The following is a 12,144-nucleotide window of genomic DNA, read 5'->3' on the forward strand; positions in this document are numbered from 1 at the left end:
AATGGGCGGAGTTTGAAGTTTGAGGTTTCCCGGAGGCGGAGGGGAATGGAAGAAGGCGTGAGGAAAGAGAGGACGGTTTGGATTTGCTTTGGAAACACACACACACACACACACACACACACGCAGCGTGAGACCGAACCTGAGATTCCTCCATAATATCATTTCTTTCCAGTGCTCTTCCCTTTTCCTCCCTCTCCCCAGAGCACCCACGCGTGAGGGCGCATACATTCTCACACTCACACACACTCTTTCACAAATGCCACACACATTAACACAAAAGCGAACACACACTAATGGATTCACACGCCACTCACACTCTCATCCATCCATATACATACGGCAAAGACCTCTTAAAGAGCCATTTCTGAACCCGAGATGTCTTTGGAGAACGTCTCCGAGTCCTCTAGGTTTCCCGTACAAGGTGGAGGATTCAAATACCTTCCTAAATTCCCACTTCCAGGTCTCTGGAAGAAAGGTGAGCAGAAGTCGGGGGAGGAGTGGGGAGCGAGCTATTCCTTGTGCTTCTCTACTTTCACCTTCCCAATTTCTGTCTTGCGGATCCTTAGGGTTTTTGCAGTATTACCCACCCGTCCCCAAACTGGGGTTTCCATCTACTCAATTGTTGAAACTGGGGTAAATGTAGAGCTGTAGATGAAGCTTTGGAGAATTGGCCATGCTCCCACGAGAGTGCATAGTGCTCTAGATGCGCTTTTCCAGGGAAAGGGTACTTACTCTGACCAATTAGTCCGAGATTTCCCCCCTCCCCCTCCTTTGCCTCTCCCTTTTTAGATCCTTTCCCTGGCTCCTTCCCTCCTCCAATTTCTTGCACGCTCTCCTCTTTCCTTCTGGATGGGCTCTCGGTAGCACCGCCTTGCCTGACCGATAGGTGGCGTCGGAGTTCCAGATTTGGGGGGTGAGGTGGTTGCGAGGGGGAAGGGAAGGGAAGGGGGAAACGCGAAAGAAAAAGAGAGAGGGGAAGGGGGGAAAGACTGGGGGAAAGAGGGAGAGTGAAGAAAGAGAGAAAAGAGGGGGAGGAAGGGGGAGGGAGGGAGAGAGTAGGGAGAGGGAGAGAGAGAGGGGAAGAGTGAGGGGGAGAAAGACTGGGGGAAAGAGGAGAGGGAGAGTGAAGAAAGAGAGAAAAAAGGGGGAGGAAGGGGGAGGGAGGGAGAGAGTAGGGAGAGGGAGAGAGTGGGAAAGAGTGAGGGGGAGAAAGACTGGGGGAAAGAGGGAGAGTGAAGAAAGAGAGAAAAGAGGAGGAGGAAGGGAGAGGGAGGGAGAGAGTACGGAGAGGGAGAGAGAGGGAGGAAGAGAGGGAGGAAGGGAGGGAGAATGTGGGAGAGAGGGAGAGAGTGGAGAGAGAGGGAGAGAGTGGAGAGAGAGGGAGAAAGAGGGGGAAGGAAGGGGAAGGGAGGGAGAGAGTAGGGAGAGGGAGAGAGAGTGGAGAGAGAGGGGGAGAAAGAGAGGGGAGGAAGGGAAGAAGAGTCTGGGGGAGTGGGAGAAAGTGGAGAGAGAAGGAGAAAGAGGGGGGAAGGGAAGGAGGGAGTGGGGAGAGGGAGAGTGGAGAGAGTGAGGGAGAAGAAGAGAAGGGAGGGAAAGAGTGGGGAAAGGGAGAGAGTGGAGAGAGGGAGAAAGAGAGGGGGAGGAAGGGGAAGGGAGGGACAGTGTAGGGAAAGAGAGTGTGGAGAAAGAGGGGGAAGAAGGGGAAGGGAAGGAGAGAGTGGAGAGAGGGAGAAAGGGGGAGGAAGGAGAAGGGAGGGAGAGAGTGGAGTTAGAGAGGGAGAAGGGGGAGGAAGGGGAAGGGAGGGAGAGAGTGGAATTAGAGAGGGAGAAAAGGGGGAGGAAGGGGAAGAAAAATATAGAGGGGAGAGAGAGAGAGAGAGAGAGAGAGAGAGAGAGAGAGAGAGAGAGAGAGAGAGAAGGATGGCTTAGGGGCCAAGAAACCCTTACCCAAACAAGCAGTTTACAACTTGCAGAGGACGGGGTTGGAGGGGAAGGGCAGGGAGGCCTGGCCGAGCGTGTGCCAGGGGCCGGACAGGAGGGGCACCCGGAGGGCGGGAGAGAACTTGGCGAAGCCGGGAGCGAGGCAGCGCAGGACGGAAGGGGGCAGGGGGAGGGCTGGAGGGGAAACCGAGGCTGCACAGGGGGTGGGCCGGGGGCGCCCGCGCGGCGCGGGGAGGCGGGGAAACGCGGAGGCGGAGCGTGGAGGAGGAACTGGAGAGACACATAGAGAGAGAGACAGAGACAGACAGAGACAGATAGAGAGAGAGACGGAAAGGAGATCGACCGGCCTTCCCTGCCAGGTAAGAGGCTCTGCACTCGGTTCTCATAGCCTCCAGGATTTTATTTATGTTTTTGTTTTATTTATTTCTTTATTCAGATGAAGGGGAGAGCGATGGTTTTGACATGGTTTCTGGAAAAAAAAAAACTCCTGGACATAAATTCTTCCTCCGTCCCTCTCCACCTCCCCTCCCTGCCCCCCCCCCCCCCCCAACCCCGGACTCCGCTCATCTCGATCATTTATTTATTTATTTAGCTGTTGATGTGTGTATGTGTGTATTTTTTTTCCCTTTCCTCTCCCCGCTAACCCTTGTCTCCCCCTCTATCCCCCTTCTCCCCCTCCTTTTCCCGCCTGACCCGATAGGTTGAGGTAATTGTCTCTAATTTGTTGCTAAAAGATTAATTGCTGAGGGTGGGTCGATTTGATTAAGGCAATTAATCTTTGGTTACAGTGCTCTGGTGTCACTTGCAAAAAGGGAGACGGGGGGGCGTTGGGGGGACGGGGGAGGAGGAGACTTTCCGAGGTGCTGATGGAAAGCAAAGCTCTCTCTGCCGGGCCCTCTTGGTTTTCCCCACTAATTCCTCTTTCCAGCACCGAGACAGTGCACTGTTCCGAGTAGGGGTTTCGCAGCCTGAGAAGGGAGAAGGGGGGTCGATCGGCCTCCCCCTCATCCCCTCCTCCCTCTTTTATAACCTGGGGGTCGGGCCCAAAACTCTCTTCCCACCCCCAACCCCCTTCCCCGTTTATTCCGCGACCGGTCCTCGGCAGCCCCAGCCTGGCCCAAACACCGGGGCGGGGGGAGAAATCTGCAAACGTTTCTTTAAAAAGTTCCCAAAGCTGGAGTTTCTCTTTTCGTGAATAATTCATGCGGATCATAAATAACTGATGGAAGGGCGGGAGTGCACGGATCAAGGAGAGAGAGGGAGGAGGGCGGGGAGGGGCCAAGGCCGGCCAAGGGAAGACAGATCGAAGAGTTTGTTAAAGAACCATTAACGGCACTGGCGGGGAGATGTTCCTCGCCGTACATCAAGTGAATGAGGATAATGATGATGATGGTATTTGTTAAGCGCTTACTACGTGCCAAGCCCTGTTCTAAGCGCTGGGGGAGATACAAGGTCATCAGGTTGTCCCACGTGCGGCTCGCAGTCTCAATCCCCATTTGACAGATGAGGTCACTGAGGCCCAGAGAAGTGAAGTGACTGGCCCAAAGTCACACAGCTGACAAGGGGCGGAGCTGGGATTAGAACCCATGACCTCTGACTCCCAAGCCCGGGCTCTTTCCACTAAACCACTCTCAACCCCATCCCAAGACCACCCCCGGTCCAGAGAATGAGCTAGACAACGTTCCCATCGCCCCCACTCAACCCGATCACCCACCCGGCCTCCACGCTCCCCTCTCTCCGCAGGGAGGAAAGGGAGAGGGGAGATGGGCGGGGTCGGAGCCCAGTGGGCGACCCTCTCGTCCCCTCCAGAAAGCCCAGCCCCTCTCACACACCCGCAGCCCGCTCTCTCCCAGGCTCCGGACCTGCTTCCCCCCGCTGCTCTTAGGTCAGAGGTCAGAGCGTTTTTCAGGCCCACCTCCTCCCCTCTCCAAAGGGACTTTGCTTTCCTCCCTTTTGGGGTCTCTCTGTCTCTGCCTCTGTGTGTGTGTCTCTCCTGTCTCTGTCTTCCTCTCTCTCTGTATCTCCTGTATCTTCCTCGAGAGAGAGAGAGAGAGAGAGAGAGAGAGAGAGAGAGATTTGCATATCTCTGTTTGTCTGTCTCTTTTATTCTCTTTTTCTCTCTCTCATTCATTCAATCGCATTTATTGAGCGCTTACTGTGTGCAGTGCACTGTACTAAGACTTCTCCTTTCCTCCCTTCCTCCTTCCTTCCCTGCAATACGCTGTGACTGAAAGGTGACCTACGAGCTAAGGTTAACAGGGTCTGCTGTCGGGGGTCCCTCTGGCTCCCTGCCCTCGAGGGGCCCATCGGAGAGTGACATTTAGTGTTGGGCTTATGTCCTGGGCCCGCCCCCGGGGCTCACCCTCGCGGTCATCCCGCGCTGCCCTCTTGCCTGAGGCTTGGGTTGCCCCGGACTGACTGGCATCCCCTCCCGCTGCCCCCTACCCCTGCCCGGGCCTGGGGGAGGCCATTCTTAGGAAGCCCCCAAGGCCCCAGTTTCACAATTTAGGTGAAAACAAATTTTAATCTGTATATTACATTTCTAATTTCAAGGTCCCCACCAGCCACCTTCCAGCTCCCTAAGCTCTTTCCACCCAGTGAGGGCCAGGTGTGCAGTGGCGCTACTAAAGGAGGGTGAGGGTCTTCTGCTCTTTCCTCCCGAAGCTCCTCTCGTGGCCTTCCCTTTAGATACTGCTGCTTCTCTAGGAAACCAGAGACCGGCCTCGCCTGTCAATCTGCCTCGGCCGTTCGCTATGCACGTGGGCCAACAGCAGAGAGGAGCGAGGAACATAAAGGCCAAGGCCGCAGGAGGCTCCATCTCCTCTAGGTCCCTTTTTCCCAAGAATTTACAGGTGAAAATGATTATGTAGTCCATCTCCTTACCTTCTTTCCCTCCTCCTTCCCCTCATCTTTCTCCCTCTCTCTCCCCTCCCTCTCCCTCCAAAACCTGAATGGAACAAAACAGGAAACCAGCCAGGTTTTGGGGGGGGGGTGGGGGGGCGGGAGGGGCAGCGTTGTTTTTTGAGTTTTTTTACAAGCTCCAGAAAGGAGAAAGTTGCGGGAGAAAGCCATATCCTAGCTACAACCTACTAAGTGCTTCTAACGGGGACTAGGGAGCTGACTGGATGCCAAGAGCTGTGGGGGGAAGAGGTGGAGGGAGGAGGTGGAGGGAGGGAGAGGAGGTTCAAAGCCAGAGAGGGGAGAGGGTCTCTCCTGTCCGAGCCAAACAAGCCCAATCCCCATAGGTTGTTTACTTCTCATATAAAATACAACTCTCCCAAGCAGGAAGTTACTGCAAACATGTATCAATAATGGATGAATCTCCTGTAATAAAATACTTACATAATTAGCCCGACTCAAGTTTGTGCATTATGTTAACCTTTTGTGCATTGTGTTAACCTTTTGCAACTCTGGGTTGAAGAGAATTTGCTCGAGAAATCCTCAGCCTGCCCTTTTAACTCGCAAAATAAATAGGCGACCTTTTGTCTTTTACCTCTATTGTACACTCCGGGGCGTTCAGTACGACGTTCTGCCCACAGCAGGCGTTCAATAAATACTACCGATTGATTGATTTAGACAGCAACGTCCAAGTAATCATCCGTCTTCCGCTTTCTATTAGGCTACGGTTTCCACTGCTGAACCGGAACGTAAGTACTTCTGAAATATAACAGAAAACTCTCTTCGGTGAATTCAGAACAGTCATTAACATTCCGTTTTAAGTGAATGTTAACAGTAAATAAAGAAATCTCTTGATTGTAATAGTAGTAACAAAGCAATAATTACCCAGTAGGTGGTCATCAGTAATGATAAATGTATCATTATTACTGTGTGAGGCTGGGAGCTGGGTTTTGGAAACTACTTCAGACTTTTTAGTATCGTGGCTGGTTGCAGAGCATTTCTTAGCATGCAGAAGCCATATAATTTCATACACAACTTAGGTGAAAATAAATTTAAATCTGTATATTACATTTTTAATTTCAAGTTAGTAATTAAAGTTGGTTCGTTATATCTCCTCTGAAACTCTCAGTGCTCATCTCGATGGTTTGTTTGTACAATTTGTTTCTAAGACACCCAAGGTTACGTGGTTCTAAAAGATGGAAAATTTAATCATTTGCCAACATTAGGAGTTTGCCAATGATATCATAATGTCTCTTGAAAAGTTTGGGCCGGTGCCCCCCTTTGGTTTAAATCTCCCCTTCCTTTGAATCTCCAAGGCCTAGGGCAGGTTCTGCTTGTGGTGCTTTGTTTTGTGGGAAAAGTTTGTCCTTCCTTTAAATACCCGAAGACACCCATCCACGCCCTCCTCTCTGGTGGGTCGATACTCGCTGTGGCTTTATTTTGACAGAAGGGATGGCCTGCACAGATTCCCCTCGGCCTCTCCTTGCTCCTCACTTCCCGCTCCCCCCCCCCCCCGCCCCCGCAACTCAGAGTTTAATTGGTTAGTTCATAATTTCACCTTATTCTATCACTGAACCAAGTTCTGTAGGCAGAAGGAAAGCTCGGGGAAGAGAGAATACCTAAAGGGCCTACTGAAAGTACATGGTGGTTTAACAAGGTACCCACTAAAGGGATTCAAGGAGATGAAATTTCGGATCTGAGAGTGATGCCCTCTTTTCACAGGGAGATCGAACACCAGAGGCACTTCCCCACACTGTCAATGTCAGCTCACTGAGTAGATGGTGAATTTGATTTTTCTCTCTTGTGACATGTCAATATACAATCTGCTCCTCCTCATCATCATCTACCCTCTTCCCTGTACCCCTCCCCCATGACTGGGTCACTCTGTCTACGATCCCCAAGCTTGAAAAGGCTAATTTCTCCCTTCCATACTCTCCGTCCCAGTCACTTCTCTGTGGGCCAGTTGAACTGTGAAAACAAAAGAGCCCATTTCAAAATGATTTTCTCCCTTGTTTGTCTAAACAGTTGCTGGACTCTTTTGGAAATCACCGACACTCTCGCAAGCCGCAGAGATTCTTGCCTTGTTGTGCTCTCTCCTTCTGCCTCCCTTTCTCCGCCTCTCCCCCCTTCCCTCCCCGTGCTCTTCTTTCTGTTCCTCCTCCTCTTTGCCTCTCTCTCTTCTCCCTCTATAAGAGTGGCAATCAAAAAAAGGAGCGTTGTTGTCTCGTTATTCATTAGTATAGCTGCATCTTTTAGATGTGTCTTTGCCAATGAAAACTCCATGTGGATGCCTGTCCTTTTGTTATGTCTGCCTAGGTTATTCAGGAACAGAGACAAAAGCCTAAAGTGATGTGATCTAAATGAGCTCCAGGGTTTTCCAGATGGGACCGTCTCCATTTCAAATCCCCCTTTCCTTTCAAACTATATGCAGGCGTAAATGTGTGTGAGAGGGTGTGTATGCCCTCATGTGTGCGTTTACTCTATGCACATGTATTCGTGTGTATATTTAGTGTGTTTGAGCTACACGTGAGTCCATGCGTTTATTCTGAAGGCGTGTTTGTGGGCGAACTTGGTTCCTGTTTTTTTTGTATGTGTGTTTATTCTGTTTGTAAGCACCCAGGTGTGCCCATTCTGGGTAGCAATACGGGTGGGTTTCTCTCTCTCTCTCTCTCTCTCTCTCTCTCTCTCTCTCTCTCTCTCTCTCTCTCTCTCTCTGTGTGTGTGTGTGTGTGTGTGTGTGTACAATCATCATCATCATTAACCAGAGTTTATTAAGTGTTCACCAATTTGCATGGCGCTCTGATGATCACCACTCTCCGTGAATCTGGCTTTGACAATCAGTGTAGAGCAGTGAATCCCCATCCTACAGTGAAATTCAATGAGAAAATGTCCGCTAACCCCCGACCTCTGACACGCTGAAGTGGGACAGGCACCCGGGTCTTACATTCTCTCTTTTTCACGTTTCCACCCAGCAAGTGTTCTTGACAGTGAAATTCCATTCCACGTATTGGGTAGGAGGGATACGAGGAAAGACAGGGAAAGGGAAGGGGGCGTTTTCGAGCAAGTTCGAGGCGCCGTTAAATACTAGGACAGGAGGGGTAGAAACCCTTAATCAATCAATCAATCAATCAATCGTATTTATTGAACGCTTACCATGTGCCGAGCACTGTACTAAGCGCTTGGGAAGTACAAATTGGCAACATATAGAGACAGTCCCTACCCAACAGTGAGCTCACAGTCTAAAAGGGGGAGACAGAGAACAAAACCAAACATACTAACAAAATAAAATAACCCGGAGGACCTTAACCCAGAGGAAAGAAGGAATAATAATAATAATAATAATAATGGCTTTTGTTAAGCGTTTACTATGTGCGAAGCACTGTTCTAAGCGCTGGGGGATACAAGGTGATCTGGTTGTCCCATGTGGGGATCACAGTCTTAATCCCCTTGTTACAGATGAGGTAACCGAGGCTTAGATAAATTAAATGACTTGCCCAAGGTCACACAGCAGACATGTGGCGAAGCCGGGATTAGAACCCATGACCTCTGACTCCCAAGCCCGTGCTCTTTCCACTGAGCCACGCTGCTTCTCAGGAAAGCGGTTCTCTACCATAGGGAAGGGAGATGGGAGCCCCCAGTAGCACGCTTTAGCCAGAGATGCATCCGATGGACGTCTTCCCGGCTGAATCGATCAATGGATCGTATTTATTGAGCACTTACTGTGTGCAGAGCACTGTACTACACGTTCTCTCACCTCAGAGCTTGCAGTTTTCACCTGATGGGCCGGGTTTGGGGAACATAGTCCCTGCATAGGAAAAAAGGGTAAGTCGGACCTCGGAGAACTCGGACTGGGATTGGCAGGGAAGGCTCTACACAGGTGGGCACTAAGGGTGGGCCTCGACGTTATCACCATCTCATCGATCATCGTCACTGTAACTCTTCCTGATATTTAGTCATCGACCAGGTGCTGGCCAGACCACAGCCAGAGCTCTGCCCCAGTAGCTCACGGCCTACAGGAGACCGTTTGAATCAGGATCTCCATTCCAGGGAAGGGAAGAAGGGATTCTCTGCGGGGGGCCGGGGGCCGCCTGCGTGGAAGGCCGCAATTCCCAGCAAGCTTGGCTTCCTTTGCCTAGTCCCCTGAGAATCCTAGCACAGTTCGTGGAGCTATTCAAGGGCTCTCGTAGGCCCTTTCATTAGGTTCGAAGCCTTCCACCACAGTGGCTCCTTCAAGAACCCCCTTCATCTCAGTAGGGCGTCTTCAACCCCGATCAGTGTGGACACTTTCTTCGCCCTGCCCTCTTCCCTTCTCCCCCTACCCCAATTCTACCAGCGTGTCAAAGATGGGGCCTCTCTCCTGGCCAGAAGAGTGGGTCTGTGTGACTCAGGATGTGGGGCCTCTCCCGCCACAGTCTCGGTTCTCAGATCAGTCTCTCTTCTCTGACACCCCGTGTGATTTTTCTTTCTCTGAGACCCGAATGCAGGTCCCAGAACCCATACGACCGGTTCCACTTTTGTATGAGTGTCTGTCCAAGCCTGTCTACGACTCCGGGGAGTGGGGCTGGATGCAGAGTTCCGTGGTCTGGAAGATTTGGGGAATAATGGGAGGGGGTGGGGCTGGGGGAAAGTTTTGTTAGTCAATAGCCAAAGCCAAATGCCTGGAAGGGAGAGGATGTCTGTTGACTTTTCAGGGATGCGCCCTGGAGCAGTTACGATTCCTTTCAGACTGGTAGTGGCGTAAGGAATGGGAGAAGGAGGTCTGCATTTTTCAGACTTCGAAATTCCGGTGGGTGGGGCAGAAAGAGAGAACCCCAGATTCGGATGCTTTCCCCCCCACACACACAGACACACACTCATACCTCCCCCATCCTCGGGAACCCACGTAACGAGTGGGCCTGGAGAGGTGATCTGCTAGGCCGAGGTCACAGGCCGGTCCTCTTGACTTATTTTATTTTGTTAATATGTTTGGTTTTGTTCTCTGTCTCCCCCTTCTAGACTGTGAGCCCACTGTTGGGTAGGGACTGTCTCTATATGTCGCCAACTTGTACTTCCCAAGCGCTTAGTACAGTGCTCTGCACACAGTAAGCTCTCAATAAATACGATTGATTGATATTGATTGATTGACGGCCTTCGGCACCAAGGACAGCGCTCAGCCTTGGCCTCGGGGCGCCCGGTGGTTCGAATCCAGGTCGGGAGAAGCATCCTGGGCATCCCGGAGGCAACCTCTGGGAACCGGAGAGAAGGTCCCCAGGACCCTGTATATATGTATATATGGTTGCACATAGTTATTACTCTATTTATTTATTTATTTATTTATTTTACTTGTACATTTCTATCCTATTTATTTTATTTTGTTGGTATGTTTGGTTTTGTTCTCTGTCTCCCCCTTTTAGACTGTTAGCCCACTGTTGGGTAGGGACTGTCTCTATGTGTTGCCAATTTGTACTTCCCAAGCGCTTAGTACAGTGCTCTGCACATAGTAAGCGCTCAATAAATACGATTGATTGATTGATTGATTGATTGATTGACCGGTCCGAGAAGACCTTAGGTAGATGGGAGTTCACCTCGCCCAGTTCCTGTAACGGGCAACCGAGGACCACCAGGCCAGCCGAGGAGCCTCGGGAACTGAGGCCGAATCCTCCGCCCCCCGGGGCTGGCAGGAGGCCGGCTGGGTTTTGTGGTTTTCCTTTGGGTCCGGCGCCCCGGGCTCACCCACCTGTCCCTGCCCTGGGCAAACCGCAGCCGCCGGGAGCGGAGATGGGAACGGAAATTTTCTCTGCGGTGCGGTGATAGATCATGCGAACGGGTGACACAGGTTTAACCAATAGAACAATTTGAATCAATTAGCTGGCGGAGGAGAGTCCCGAAGTGTAAAATTCACGTCGGCTCGGATAGGAAAGCATTGATTGAAATGTCAGCGACTTGCCGCTCCTCGGCCACTGCGGACCCGGCAGGCGGGAGGGTGCGGGGGTGGGGGGTGGGGGGCCGGAGAGGGCCGGACCCCACCCCACCCCGCCCCAAGATGAAGCGCGGAGAGGGACAGAGTAAGGGGAGGGGGAAGTCGAGGCTTGTGAAGAAGGAGCAGGATAGGGGGGTGAGCCCACCGAGGCCACATCCGTCGATTTGACCTCCAGATCCGCCACCCACCTACTAGAGTTTGGACTCCTCTATCAGGATGAAGGCTTGGGGAAGGGGGAGGGCATTCATCATCTCCGCCAGGAGGTGAAGCTCCGTCTCCAAAAACCGGAGCAAGGACTCTCCCACCGGGTGACGATCCGTTTCTGTCCTTTGCCCCCAGAATCACTTTGCCAAGGATTCGAATCCCGTCCCGCCCTCTTTATTCGGTCGAGGCTCTGATGCCTGCCGTGAACGAAGGACGCGTTTATCCCCTCGCGGGGACCCTCCGTGATTCTCCGGGGGTCTTTCGAGCAGCGGGTTACGCGGAGAGGCTGCTTTGGGAGTCCGAAGGGTCGCCCCGCGTGGAGGTACGCAGTCGGGTTGGCGAGCCGGTAGGGTGGATTTGCAGGGAAGACTGCGGATCTCGGCCCGAGCTTCTTGGCCAAGGGTTTTTAAAGACCCGTTTAGTCTACGATGCGGCTCTGGAAGGAAAAGGCAAGCCTCGGATAAGAACAGGCTACTAATCGAGGTCCCTTCAACGGCGGAGCAGGTAAGGGCAAGACGTCTCAGCGGGCCTGGCTGCTGCTGGGCTCCGGGATCGTTTGTTTTTCTGTGGCGACTGCCCCGGGGTGAGAAGGCTTCTCGGGCCCACCCATTTTCCATCGGGTAGTCCTTCCCGTTCCTGGACAGGCATTAGGCTATCTCCCTACCACTCCCAAGTCGCCTCCGCCGAGGAGCTGGGAGAGCCAGATTCAAGCTAGGGGTTTCTCTCCTCGGCTAGTCCCCAGCCCAGGGAATTAGCCAAGGACACGTTCCAGAGAGCTTCAGAAACGCGAGCACCCTGGATCCACGACAGCGACGGGCGGTGGGGACCATCTTGGCCCTGATTTGGCCAAAGGGGTGGGTAGGAAATGAAGCGTGAGTTTTCATTTCGGTTACGCCGCCGATTTTGGATGGTGTGATTACGCCGACGCTTCTCGGAGATGCTGACTTTCTAAAACCAGGCTCCGGAATAACTTTCGCCCCTCCTTGGAGAGCTTTCGCCTTGTGAAACTTTGGCAGTACGAACGGGATGATGTCCTTTCCTTGCTCTTACCGGGCAATCGCACCTCCCCGGCTTTCAGTGCCCACCTTTAGTTTGAAGGTCACGTTGCTTCGATTGACCGTTTAAGAACGGCAAAACTCGGA

Source organism: Tachyglossus aculeatus, chromosome 3, assembly GCF_015852505.1.
Source record: "Tachyglossus aculeatus isolate mTacAcu1 chromosome 3, mTacAcu1.pri, whole genome shotgun sequence".
Taxonomy (NCBI): Eukaryota; Metazoa; Chordata; class Mammalia; order Monotremata; family Tachyglossidae; genus Tachyglossus; species Tachyglossus aculeatus.